Source organism: Pygoscelis adeliae, unplaced genomic scaffold (genome assembly GCF_000699105.1).
Source record: "Pygoscelis adeliae isolate BGI_AS28 unplaced genomic scaffold, ASM69910v1 Scaffold370, whole genome shotgun sequence".
Lineage (NCBI taxonomy): Eukaryota > Metazoa > Chordata > Aves > Sphenisciformes > Spheniscidae > Pygoscelis > Pygoscelis adeliae.
This window is the reverse complement of record NW_008823870.1, coordinates 494,642-508,024: the sequence shown is the minus strand read 5'-3', so window position 1 is coordinate 508,024 and position 13,383 is coordinate 494,642. Positions and strand designations below refer to the sequence as shown.

At 42.7% G+C, this 13,383-nt stretch overlaps 1 protein-coding gene across 1 annotated transcript in view; it reads left to right on the top strand.

Annotated features, from left to right (window-relative positions):
• CAMTA1 (calmodulin binding transcription activator 1) overlaps window positions 1-13,383 on the top strand; it is a 336,801-nt gene that overhangs the window by 4,425 nt on the left and 318,993 nt on the right. The window lies entirely within an intron of this gene.

Below are 13,383 nucleotides of genomic sequence, written 5' to 3'. Positions count from 1 at the left end.
CCTGCAGCTCATGCCGCCAAATTAGTCTAGCCATCATACCGGGTTGTCTGCTGCCATGTTTTGTGATGAGAACAAAAAGAGAAATAAGAGATGAACTCAACCAGTTAATATGCAGCCAGTGCCATTCTCCTGAGGTGACGGTTCAGTGCAGCCATTGCCTGTACTGTTTTCTGACTTAAACCCGGGCAGATACACACAGTTAAAATGTTTGGAATGCATTGCAAACAGGTTGTCTCCACGAGGACTAAATTGCTTTCTGCCACTCTGATGCTTTTTACTGCATTTTGTGTTAATGCTGTTGAAATGCCCAAAGGAATGACTTCTTATTGGCTCTTTCATTCTGAGAAATTATCTCTCTAACTGAGGCGTGATAGTCCACTTGGGGACTTTGGGAAGTAAGAGGCAGATTTAATCACACCTGCAGAGAGCCATGCAGTAGAAAGGCCTCCGTTACACTCCTCCAATGGCAGCAGAAGTGGCTGAAGCAACTGACAAGCAAGAAAATCTTCATTAGCAATGTAGCTCTCCTTGGGATATTTTCATGCTTGTTTATGGAAGACTGACTTTAATCCCCCAAAAGTCAAAAGCAAACATTCTCCTTGAAAATGTTCCAGGTTTGTAGTAATTATCTGCATGTTGCCCCCTGCCTCTCAGCTCTTTCTGGCAGCAAGTGTATGGGACAGAAGGGCGTTTCTGTGGCAAGCAGGAGATCTTGCCAGTAGGAGAAGCAGGACGACGTGTGAATGGTTGAGAGAGAGAGAGAAAAAAATAACAGTTCTATTCTGCTGGAAGTGTCGTCTTCAAAACAATCAGGGAGGAATTTGCTATAGTTTAGGTGTTGGTGCCAGTTGTAATTTTTATGTGCTTAAACTGTTTCTGATCAAGACATGGTCTGTCAAACAGACCATTGTGCAGGGCAGGGTTAAGGCTTTTGAATGTGCTAACAACACAGACTTCCCTGAAGATCGTTAGTGCAGTTTTGACAGTGTGAGAAGTTATTTCTTCAGGCTTCATACTGCTAGGAAATCTTCTGAAAAATCTAGCAATTCCGTATGCGCACTGGGTGTCTGGGAAGGGAGACGCTGGCTTTCTGTTGACCTTGGCACCTCGTTGGTTCGCACTAAAATGCGTTTCCTACAGTAGTATAGCTTAAACCAGCTCACTCAATGTCTTTGGATCCTTTCAGCCAAGTGCATGAAGAGCCTGTCATGGGGACAGAGCTCTGCATTAGGGCATCGCTTTCCTCTGTCAGAAGCTGTTTTCAGAACACGTAGAGCTTGCCAGAAAGCCAACCTTTTACACTTTGAAGGTGAGAAACATATAGGAATTACAGATACCATTTTCCATGGACAGCCCTCTGGATTTCGTGCAGGCTGGAAGCTGGGAACCTGTATTCCCTACCAGCTCTTCTCTCTCCAAAATCAGCCTCCAACTTACCTCCAGTAGAATAGTTCTCTGAGGAGGAGTCAATGACTTCTCCTACTGTGTCAGTGAAAATATTATTTGGGCTCAATTCTGCGGTTTAATTTTGCCTCTATTTAGTAAAATACTGTCCCGTTGTTGCCATGATAAGGAGCTGCTCTGGATGCTACAGGATGTCCTAAAATCCTTGTTATGTTTAGGCCACATGATGTCACAGGGGAGGAACAACACAGGATTCAACTCTTCTGGTGAAAAAGTAGTAATTTGTCCTATGTCATTTGGGAAATGTAACCGTGTTTGAAATGTTGTATGAAATACAGATTGGTTTTTTGAAATGGTCATAACTTGCATAAGCTATCATAGTTAATATATGATGATATAATTTTTAGTTTAATAACACCAGAGCTGAGAATTCAGGCATACTTAAAATAGTAATTAGCAAATTTCTGCTGTTGTCAATCCATATTTTGGAAGATCTGATAGTTTTGTTCATTCTCTTTCTGCATATGTGTATGTTAAGGCTGTTGGTGTATTATTCAGCTATTTCCATAGACTCGGATGCAAATCTGTTATGCTCTTTGAGTTTCGAAATTCTTCACCATCGATCTGGAAAGCTTTAAGTCTGCTAAAATTGGAGTACGGTCAGTATTGGCAAGGAGCTGTGTCCTTACGGTTGTGCCAGTTCCCCAGAGCCAGGACGTGTAGCTGTTCCCTGTTCTTCCCGCTTGCTGTTCGGGGCCCTGGAGCCCAGCCAGTGCGGCTCAGTGGTGGACCGCAGCACCCTGTGAGTCCGGCGTCACAGCAGGCTGGGCAAAACAGAGAACGGGGAGTTGTTTTTCAGTATTTGCTGCAGTTTTGACAAAGAGCACTATATACATGTTATTTTACTATTCATGCCACTAAACGTTAGCTCAGGGAAGACGCGTGGTGCTATTGCTTTAAGGTGGCTAGTGGCCACTAGCTGTCCTCAGCATCGCCTCTGCCAGTTCGGCATCGCAGCACGTGCTGTCAACTCAGCAGTGGCTGGAAAGCTCAGATAGGACCAGATTTGGCATCAGCATAATCACTTCTGCAGGCGTTGTGCTTTCGATGTTGCCAACTCCTCGCTGTTTCTTCTTTCTTCCGGCACGTGGTATTTTATGTGACCCTGAGGTTAGACAGTCGCCTACTAGACTGGCTTATGTTTCTTTAGTTTTCTCCCTCAGTCTTGTCGGCATTCAGGTTTTCAATTGCAGGGGAGCACTGGGAAATAAGTATTCTATTTTGCTTGCTGTCCTGCTAACGCTTTAGCTTGCTGGAGTCAGTGCGAGATGGCAGCAGTGGAAGTTAGTGCGCTGTTAGTCATTCAGGTGACATGGTCTGATAGACAAAGCTCTCGAGGTAGTAAAGGAGGATGCTCATCTGAGAGAGAGTGGCATCCAGTTGTTCAGGGTTGTGTAGCCTCACCTTACCGCTTGATGCAAATTCTCATACTCAAACGCAGGTGGAACTTTTCAAAGGGCCTAATATTATGTTCATGTTTAGCCTATGTCTTGCAAGCGTACAAGAAAAGAAGGTGAATCACTCACTTGTATACTTTGATCTTAAAGTTCAGTATTATTCCTTTTCTGGAAGTGGTTTATCAGACAAAATTTCTTAGTCATTGTAGTTGAAGATCTAGCCCTCAATGTCAGAGGCAAGGCAGTTGGAGGAGATGCAGTCAGAATTCCTCCATCTTTAAAATATTTAATTTGGCATAGAATATTTCATGGACTTATCAATGCATTTTATAAGACCATATTGCGTATCAGAGGCTGTTACTACAGTTGTTGTTACTAGAAGGTAGGGCTCCAAGGTTTTCTGGTTTTGTTTGTGGGATTTTTGGGGGTTTGTTTTGGGTTTTTTCCCCCAAGAAGTTGCGGACATTTTTGACTAGTACCGGTTAGTTCCTCAGATGAGCCGTGGACAACCTTTCACTGTAACTTTGGGTGTTTTAATCCAGATGCTTGCTTTTAACAAACTTGCTATGAACCATACAAGCACCTTTTATGCAGATAAACTTTCAGTATCGCTACTGAGAATATAAGTTGAAATTTTGATTCTGTGGAAGTTATGATGAGTGTATTAATATTTGCCACATAATTCGTCTGCTTCCAATGATACTCGTCTTAAGTAAAAATTCACCCTTTTTGAATAAAAGCTGGCAACTGACTGGCATAAAATAAGCAAGGTATTTTTAGAGACAGACAGTGTAGCTTCTCTCATAGTAGATGGTGGATACCTACCACTAATGCACTGCTCGCTTTATGGGATTAGTGTGACTAATGAGTTGTTTGTAATAGTTTAGTAAATAAGGGTTTTTGTAGAGTCAGTGCACAAAGAGGAAAATGCTGGGAAGTCCCCATCGTGATCTGGGATATTTTTCTTTGAATGCCATCACACCAGTTATTCCTGGTGAAGGATGAACAGTTTTTTGAGCATTTCTTAATCATTGTTGCCTGTAGAAAACTTATTTTTATTGGTAGTACCTACCTGGCCACTGTGAATGAAAATCACTCGGGGAGAAAAACTGTCATTGATTGAGGTACAGTGGCTCTAAGAGTCTAGTTCAGTAAGCACAAGGCTGTCGTGTGCCTCATTTTCCCAACGAAGTGAATGCTTTGGTATTAATTAAACTCTTTTCAGTCTGTACAGTGGTGTAACCTTTCTCTTATGCATTTTAGGGCTTGCACCATGTAAAAAGTCAAATATGCTATCTGTGTGACTCCAAGGTAAAGAATTGGGGTAAAATTATGTGTGTTCTTGAAATGAAAGAGACTTGCAGCACTTGTTGGCATGTCACGTGGCCCAAAGCACTGACAGTTCAAGCGTGGAGGTGTTGTTCAGTTGCAGTTCCTAGACTCTCGGCAAAGGAGAGAGCTCTGTCTTTCTCAGTCCGTCTCAAAGTCTTTGGTGGTGAAGTGGCTTCTAACCTGGTGCTTTCGACAGGCCTTCCACTGTGTGCAGTTTGCATAGGTTGTTTCCAAATAACTGCTACATGCTACTAAAACCATCTTGTTTTTGCTGTTTAAGCCTCTCCCTGTACATAAGCAAGCCACGCAGCCGGCTCTGGGCTGTTTGTGTAGCGTTAGTACTACTCTGTAGCTGCCATCGTCAGAGGAACAGGCTAACAGATGTAGCTTGCCCTGTCTTGTAAGAGCAGCCAATCTGATGTGTGTGTACTGGTTTCAGCAGGTCGAGAATCCCAGGCTGCATGATCCACGTACGAGAGGAAAGACTGCTTACAGAGGGGAAGGGCAGTTTGAGTCAGGTGTCTGAAAACACTTGAGTTCAAAACGGACCTGAGTTGCAGTTCCTGTTTTAAGAAGGTATCTTTACGTGCCGAGTGTATGCCTTGGAGCGTTCACCTTCCTAACCACTGTAACTGCTATCTGACCTGGCTTGAACTTGAAGTGGGTGCTTCTCACCCTGTGCTTGTTTTTCCTGGGTGTCCAGTTAGCTGACTAATGATACTGGATTTAAACTTTTCAGATGTGAGAGGTTTAAATCTCAGTGTGAGAGAGGTGTAAACCACATGTTCATGCATTGCTGGCATGAAGAACTTCAGCGATTCAGCACCTCCCTTAATGAGAGAGTGTGTCTCCTATGTGAGGAAGGGAGCAGGAACAGAGCTGTGCGGGATTCCACGTTGCAAGGAGCTTCCCAGTAATGACGATACATACACAGAGGCCTTTTGCCTCTCGCGTCTTAAATGGCACAAGAAAGGAAGAAATGTTTTCTGAGCAAACAAATGGCCAAATGAGGTGGGAAGTATTTTATTTCCAAAGTTCCGGGATTATTATAGACAATGATAAGCCATTTGTTAAAAGCAAGCCTTTACGTTCTTTCTGATTTCATACCTGAAACTTTGTGGTTACTCTGCATAACTGGACGTCTCTGTGCTGACACGATTGTGTCACATAACACTGGCCGTTGTAGTGAGCCGATTCCATTACTGGCACTTACACCTTTGTATCGTTCGTGCAAAACATAATTGTTTGGATTGTGATGGGTGCTTGAGGTTAGGGACATAATTTCATCCCCCAGACTTTCACCTTAACTGTAAGGGCTTAATGCCAAATACACCAGAAGTAAGTGCCGTCCTTAGATTATACTCCTAATCAGCACTTAAATTCACAGGCAGACCTTGTAGATCCATTTCTGAAATGTGCTCTTCAGGCTTGTCATCCAGGTGACTGCCCACTTCCATTGATCCCATACTAATTTCTGCAACTAAGATGTTTACTTTTTATACTTCTAGTTGTTTTTGATCAATGAGTAATCCTACGGAAGGATTAACTTCTAGTTTTAATACTATTATAAAACTACTTAATTTTTTTTAGGCAGTAAGAGGCGTTATAAAAATTGACGTTGTACAACACTAGGTCACAGGTTTTACTGTTTAATCAGAGATCGAAGTTGAAAGATATCATTCCAAGTATAAAAGCTAATTCCAATATTAAGAATTCTCTTACCAGTTAGAAAGAAGTAATGTTATGCATAATTCTTTTCTTTAGGAGCGCTTGCTAATTTTGAATGCGTCTCCCACTCTAAGGAGTCAGTGGAAGTTATTTTAAGCTGCATTTTGTGGTTACTATAGGTGAGTTGGTAGTATGTATCTAAGCCTTGGGCGGTGCTATAGTGTTGCACAGTGTTGCATGGCGAGGTCTTTTCAGCACCGTGAGAATGGCAGTTGTGGTCATTTGGAGTAAATTTTAAAATGTGCGTGACGGGCTGTTCATAGATGTAAGCACAGATAAAGAGAAGGTCGTGGACTTCATGTAAATATTCAGATGAGGTTATGATAACTTATGTTTTTGGAAGATATTGTGCATCATTTCCCTGGCAGAAATAGCCCTTTAGAGAAACATTAAATATAGACTGACGCTGTCAAAAAAAGAGAATGCATATCACTTAACATCAAAAGTGACACTTTGTAAGGACCTTTTTCAATTTATAGTTCAATAAAAAGGGTAATCTGTGTGGGGATATTCTGTCCTTGCCTACAATTCTGCAGTTCTGACAGGATCACGTTCCTGGTTTTACCTTCATGCTGTCCCAGGCTGAAATACTTAATATTTAACACTCTGGGTTCTATAAATAATTGACGTGCCTGTCTAGGCAACTGAAGATCAGCAGCAAATTGTATTGTTGTTGAATAATAGGGGGGTTCTGCATTCTTTACTCCTTTACATCTTAATTTTCACTCTGCTACTGAGAGCGTAGGAACTGATTTACTCCACTTCAGGAAAAAAAAGTATTGCTGTTCCAGTCCTTCAGGGGAGGAAGTTCAAGGGAAAGTCAAGAACTTGCAAATGAAACCATCTAAGTAAAGACTAGCTATTTCTGCATCTTTTCTGCATATACTGTTTGTATATATTTCTCCTTCTGTGCAACTCTTGTGGGTCATATGGGAAAGAATTGTTTTAATGGTTAGACAAGATTTAGGCAAATCTAGAAAGAAAACTTTGCTCTATAGCTAAAACTAATGAGAAAATACTAAAACAATCATTTTTGTTTATAAGAACTACTGCGTATCCTTGCTGACAGAGAAGAAAGGTTTTGTGTAATAAGGCATCGGACAGGCACATGAGATAATTTGAGTAGCTGCACTGCCATAGTTCCACTGTAAGCAAATCACAATTGATTCTAGTTTGTGATACTGGAATTATACTTCCATTTGGTTTATCTATTCATAAATAATGATGAAAAAAGTCTGGGAAGTTCCTTCTCATTGTAAATTTGTAGTATGGCAGAACCCAATCACAGTGGAGTCCTTTAAAGATTTGAGATAATGATTTCAAAAATAATGCTTTTTAATGGAAAGCGCGAGTGCTCCATTGTTTGTTAGTGATGCTTCCATGTTACGCGTACACAGAATAAATCACAGGAGTGTATGAATGAAGACTTGGTTTGGTAACTCCAGGACAGGTTTTTGGGCCAAGGGCAGAGCCTGGATGGTGCTGTCATCAGAAGTTCCTCAGGAGCAGACTGACTCAGTTAAATTTGACTTTGCCTCTGGCTTGCAGTTCCTGAATCTATGTGGCTTTGAACACCTTCTGCCTCTGTTACCATCATCAATTTCTCTTCCTTCGGTTCTCCTTTTGTTCTTCCGTCGTCATCTTCCATTACTCACTCTTCTGTTTTCAGTGCCTGAGGCTGACATTTTCATACCTTACTGACTACAGTTTGGCTCCTAGATCCATATTTATTCAGTTAATATAGACAGCAGTCCAATTTCAGAGGAGTTAAGTATCCTGGAAAAGACATTTGTTTAAAAGTAGGAGCAGAAATTTGGGAGCATACCTTTAGGGATCTTAGACTTAAACATACTTTCCCGTTATTATTTGCTTAAACTATCGCTAGAGATCTGATATCAAACTAACCTGAAGATTATTCTATCTTGTACATGTTGAGGGGAAAATAGGAATTATGGAAAATGGCCTTTTCCTCAAGTAATATAGATGACTATATAGGTTACTGTATGGGTTTCTGTGCATGCTGTCGGCTGGGATTCAACGAGCTGGCGCTGCCACCTTTGTGGAGCAGCGTTTCCTGACCGGTCCCGAGCTGGGAGCTCTTCATCCACTGCCCAGAACAGAGCCAGCTGTGTACCAACACTGTGCACGATAGCTTGCGTTACTGATTGTTCGTAGCATTTGTACTTTCTTCTTGCTTCTTAAGCAATAAGTGCAGTTTTGCCACACTAGCAGGGGAGAGGGGTTAGGATGGGGGGGGGGAAACATTTCCAGAGAGCAGCAGCCAGGCTACACAGCTTGTTACAGGGTGATGACAGCTTAAAAAAAAAAAAAAAAAAAAAAAATCCTTCCATGTACCTTACTGAAGACTGCACTAAAATTGTAAGTGAGGCTACCATGGATGACAATCATATTACCTTCTTAAACTAAATAACTTGATTGTCTTATTATAACAGAAAGCAAAGAGAAATGTCCTGAATATACTGGAGGAAATTGTCTTTACTAAATCTAGCCCAGCATTTATGAGCATTGTATATATTATTTGATTTTGCCAGAATTACATAAACGGGGGGGAAAAATTGTTAACGTAAGTTGACTACCAGAGTAAATCACAGCCTAATTATTCTTTTTTTCTGGCTAAAATTAGAATTTGATATAATGGTCAGCAGACATTTTCTTTAATTCTTGAGGCATAATTTCTAATAGTTAATCCAAACGAATTGGAGAAAGTTGCTGCAGAACTGAAAAAACAAATTATCTGAATTTTATGGTGACTTACTGGTAAATCGCCTTAGTTGGAAGCTTTAATTTACCTCATATTTCAGTTTTTTTCTCCTCTGACTGGCTTATGAGTGTATATTAGAGCAAAATAATTGTTATTTTCTTAGTGCCACCAGGGTGCTTGGAGCACGAACCGAAGTGAAGACACAACCTGGCCTGTTCTCGTAGGGAAATAAAGGACTAAGGACCGCAGAGGAAGCAACATCGGGGCTTGTGGCAGAGACAGCATGCCGCAGTGCACAGCGTGGCAGGCGTTCTCCCCTGGCATTGCTGGCTGCAGCGAAATGCTGGAGGTTGGCACCCATGTAAGTCAGTTTGAAGTTGTACCAGAATAAATGGGGCTCCAGCACTGCAGCCCCTGCAGGCAGCCACTTGTTTCCCTTCTGGACCCGGTGCCAGTGCAGAGGAACAAAGCATTTTTGCCCTTGTTCTTAGTTAAACAGGTAAATACTGTGTTTAGTGTTGAGGCTGCTGGCTTAAATATCTACAAAACCTTTATGAGGCTTTGTGCAGCAAAAACATCTTTCCTCCAGGGTCCATTAAAATGGCTTAGGCTCTGGAGTTATGCTTCGGTTTAGTCTGGTGTGAATTCCCTATAGCCAACAGAGTTTTACTAGAGATTATTTGAATGTAGTGTTTGTATTTCTGAGGGAAATAAACAGGCTCAGAGCTGCAGAAGGAACGGGGAGAAGAATGTATCCGAACCCCAGAAGACTGAAGATGACCGAGTTCAGCCTCCTGCTAGGGTAGTACGCAGTTTCATCCCTTCCGAGTGTAACCCAGTATCTTTAGTTCCTGGTAATGTATATTCTTCTTCAACTTCCACACATCATTTTGGGCAAGTTATTTGGATGGCAGAGCACTAAACAGAGTGTACTTCTCTGGAGAACCTCTCTGAAGAAATGCATGTTTTCAGATATTTACCTGGTTTTGATGAACTTGGGAATTGGCAATTATACTTCACAAATGCAGTGAAGTATTGTGAAGTAACGGTGGATTTACACATACACATTGACTTGGTTAAGTCTTGGGTTTATTCCTAGAAGAAGTAGCTTTTGATTCTGTAAGTGGAGAGAGGAAAGGGCAAAACCATTTCATTTCTATCATTGTGAGGGGTTTTTTTTTAAGCATGTCTATTCACGCTTTCAAGAGTATTTTTGTAAAAACACTTGGCATTCCTTGCTTCTAAATCATGGAGTAACTTTGTGCAAACAATTTGAAAGAAATGGGGTTCCAACATTGTCATTATAGCTATTAAAACTGTCTGAATTGTTTTGCTTTTTGATGCTTGCCATAGCAACGGTGGATGTATAATTTGCTGAATATCCATAACAGGATATTTGAATATATTCTTTACAGTGTTACTTCTGTGTATAACTAAGCATGCCAAATCATCACATTAACCCAATTAACCAAGCCAGACCCACATCTGCCATGGAATGACAATGAAGATTTTTTTTTTTTTAAAGAACTTCATATTTCACCTCCCTCTTAACAAAAAAACCCCAAACGCTGGACATCAGAATAGCAGCAGCTTTTATCAGTCTGCTGTTAAAAATTATTCATGATTCAGACTGCAAACACTCCTGGCACACTTACTTTCTTGCTGCTTATCAGCTGGAGGTAGCTCTGTGTTTGTGCCCCTAGAAAGGTAAGACCGAGTCAGTTTATCCCGTACCATACATGCACAGCATCTGTTGCTGTTCAGTACCTCTGTGCCTTAATAGCGATTAGACCTTTGATTTTTCAACAGTGGGGAGCTGGGAAACTTTAAAGATGCCAGCAGCACTTCAATTCACATGGCTTCTTTCTTATCATTTTATTGCACAAGGAATTAAATGAAAATATTTGGGACTTTGTTGGCATGTTTGATGAAAAATCCATGTTCAAATAGCATCCGTAATATTACATAGATCACATTGCTGTAATAACCTATATGCTACTGTTAAAATTATGTATGAATTCAGGAATATAAGATTCAGTTTATTAGGGTTTTTTTCTCCTGGTAGAAAAGCTTCTATTGGGGAAGAGAATGAGGTCGTTAGCCGTATGTAGCAGAATTTATACACTACTTCAATAACCCCTTAAAAATGCCTTATTTGTCCTCATCCACACAAATTCTCATCGTCTTTACGGACCGGGAAGGATCTAGAAAGCCAGGTGGTGCTCCCGAAGACACTTCACAGCGCAGGTCGCACGCTACTGTAGAGCCAAGGTAGGTTGTGTTAGTTCTGGAAGTGGAGCTATTGCCAAGCAGTTCGGTGGAAGTTCCTCCTTCCCCAGACTGTAACGGCTGAGAGGAGGCAGCTGGTGTCCTAAACAACCTTGTCAATCAGACCACATGGACCTCATTACTCTAATGAGCCATACAAGCACATAAGGAACTACTTGAGCTTTGGAGAGAAGAAAGAGATGGACACTGTCATGCACACATGTAGCTGATTTTGCATTTAATCATGTTTCCCGGTGATCTCAAGGTCTAACCCCATGTGGAGTACCTTATGGTTATTTGTTCTCAAGAGTATGTAGGTGAATAATGCAGCGAGGGCTATGACCGAAATAAACGTTTGTGCTCATCTCCCTGAAAAGAACGGAAAGACTGTTTGTGGCAACAGCTGCCATCTACGTACTTGGGAGCGGCCTGGGTCCCTGTTTGCATTTCAGCCACAAGCACCGGTGCCTGCAAAACCGAACCCGAGTAGCTCTCCGACATTATTGTATTTGGTAGCAGAGCGAGAATCTTTGTAACTCGGAGGAGATGCGTTAGCTCCATCATTTCTCTCATCTCCTTTCCATTACGTAGTCTTGCCTGAATATCCAAGTGGAAGCTCGAGCCCCTTCTGAATACCAGCCTGAGGTTAATCTTGGGCAGGAGCCCAACATGCCAGGAGATAAGCTGGTTCAGAAGAGACAGGCAGTGGGTGGGATTGGCACCCTGAAGGCGCTGCAGGCTATGCTTCTTGGCTAAGCCGGTTGCCCGTTTCTTGCTGAAGAAGAGATAGCAAGGCAGGTCTGTCTGTAGGGGGTAGGCACTGGCACCTGCCACTCCCCGTGGAGCGCTGGGAATGAGCTCAAGGTGGGCTAGCCCTCTGTGTCTTGGTCAGGTGTCACCTAAACATCTGACAGTTGCATCAGGAAATTGACTTCCATCTCTTAAGTGCAGAGGGTTACCTATTTTAATCTAGTATTCTGTTTTTGCCATAATGCAAACTGAGGAGCACCAACTGTACAGCTACCTCATGTCTCTGCTAAGCGTACGGATCATTTCGGAAGAATATCCAAGGAGAGACGTGAATTCCCTAGAACTCATCATGAAAATGATAGCTCTTTGCCAGCGTGGCAACTAGAAAAGTTTCCAGCATATCTTGAACAGCTGAAGGGAACAATTATCTCAGCTGATCCTGTAGCTGCATTATTATTTGCGTGTATTCATAGGACAGAGTATACTAGATAGCTTTATGACCGTTGGGAGTGAGCCTGTCATTCTAGAGCCTCTTCATCAATGTGCCTTTCACGCTCCATGAGATTAGCAGCCGCTGAAAATAGGAAAAAGGAATTTTCCTTTCTTCTGTCTTAGAAGAGACCCATCACACCATACTCCTCTTTCGTCTTGGCTCGGAAATAGCTTCGGTCCTTAGCAAAACCAGAGTGCCAACAGGTCTTTTTAAAGAAGTTCCATTCTCATGAGGATCTAAGGGAAAATATCCTTTTTGTGTGTTTAGTCACGCACATCAAAGGAAACAACCGTTTCAATCTCCATTTGCATTGTGCAAGGCATTAGATGTGGTCCAGTTACACGGGGCTCTGCTTGAGAAGGCAGAAGTGCCAGTACTCTTCGAGCTTTGGCGGAGACGGGGAGAAAAGTCGGCCAGGCAAATAATACATCGCTCTTCCAAGGCACCTTCCCTTCTTCAGAGGACGGAGCATTGGTTTTGCAGGAGACTCTTGACGGCAAAAGCTCCTCCAGGTCCCGATCCGAAGGTGGCGTGCTGTAGGCCAGGTGGCGTACACCGCGAGGGATCTGTACAGCTGCAGACCGTCGCCCCCTTTTTCTCGTAGAACGTGTGAGTGCTCCTCACAGGCTCATTCCCGTATGATCTGCAGGACTCCCTCAGACTTTCTACATCTCATTGGCAACGATAACTGGGTTCTCCTCGCAGGTCACAAATCCTCACCTCGTTGGCTGCGTACCGTGCCAAGAACAGCTTTTTCTCCCCAAGCATCATGCTGTCCGCCCCAAAACGCTCTGGCTGTGGAGGAGGGCCTACAGGACTTTGACTTTGCAGCAGTCTTGAAAAAGTGGGGGAAATAACCTTTGCAGCCCTCTTGCTGTCGTTTAGGTCAGTTAAATAGCGTGGCACTTTGTAATTTCAAAAAGGGGGGGTAGAGGGTCAGGCTGTGCGCGCTCCCCCCCAGCAGCGTTTGGGATCGTCCTGGATGGGCAGTCTGGTCAGAACAGGTGGGGAGAGGCGGGTTCAGCACTAATGTCATCAGAAGATGGTACGAAATGCCGCATTTCCAGATACCCCCTTTTTAAGAAAACAGTTCTTGCAAATGTCTCGGCTTGGGGTTTTGTTTGTTTGCTCGCTTGAGAAAAAATCGCAGCTTCTGACTTCCCTTCCACGGGCCGCGTCCCGTCAGGCCTCTGAGGAATAACCGCACGCCAGACCGCCAGTGGCTGGGG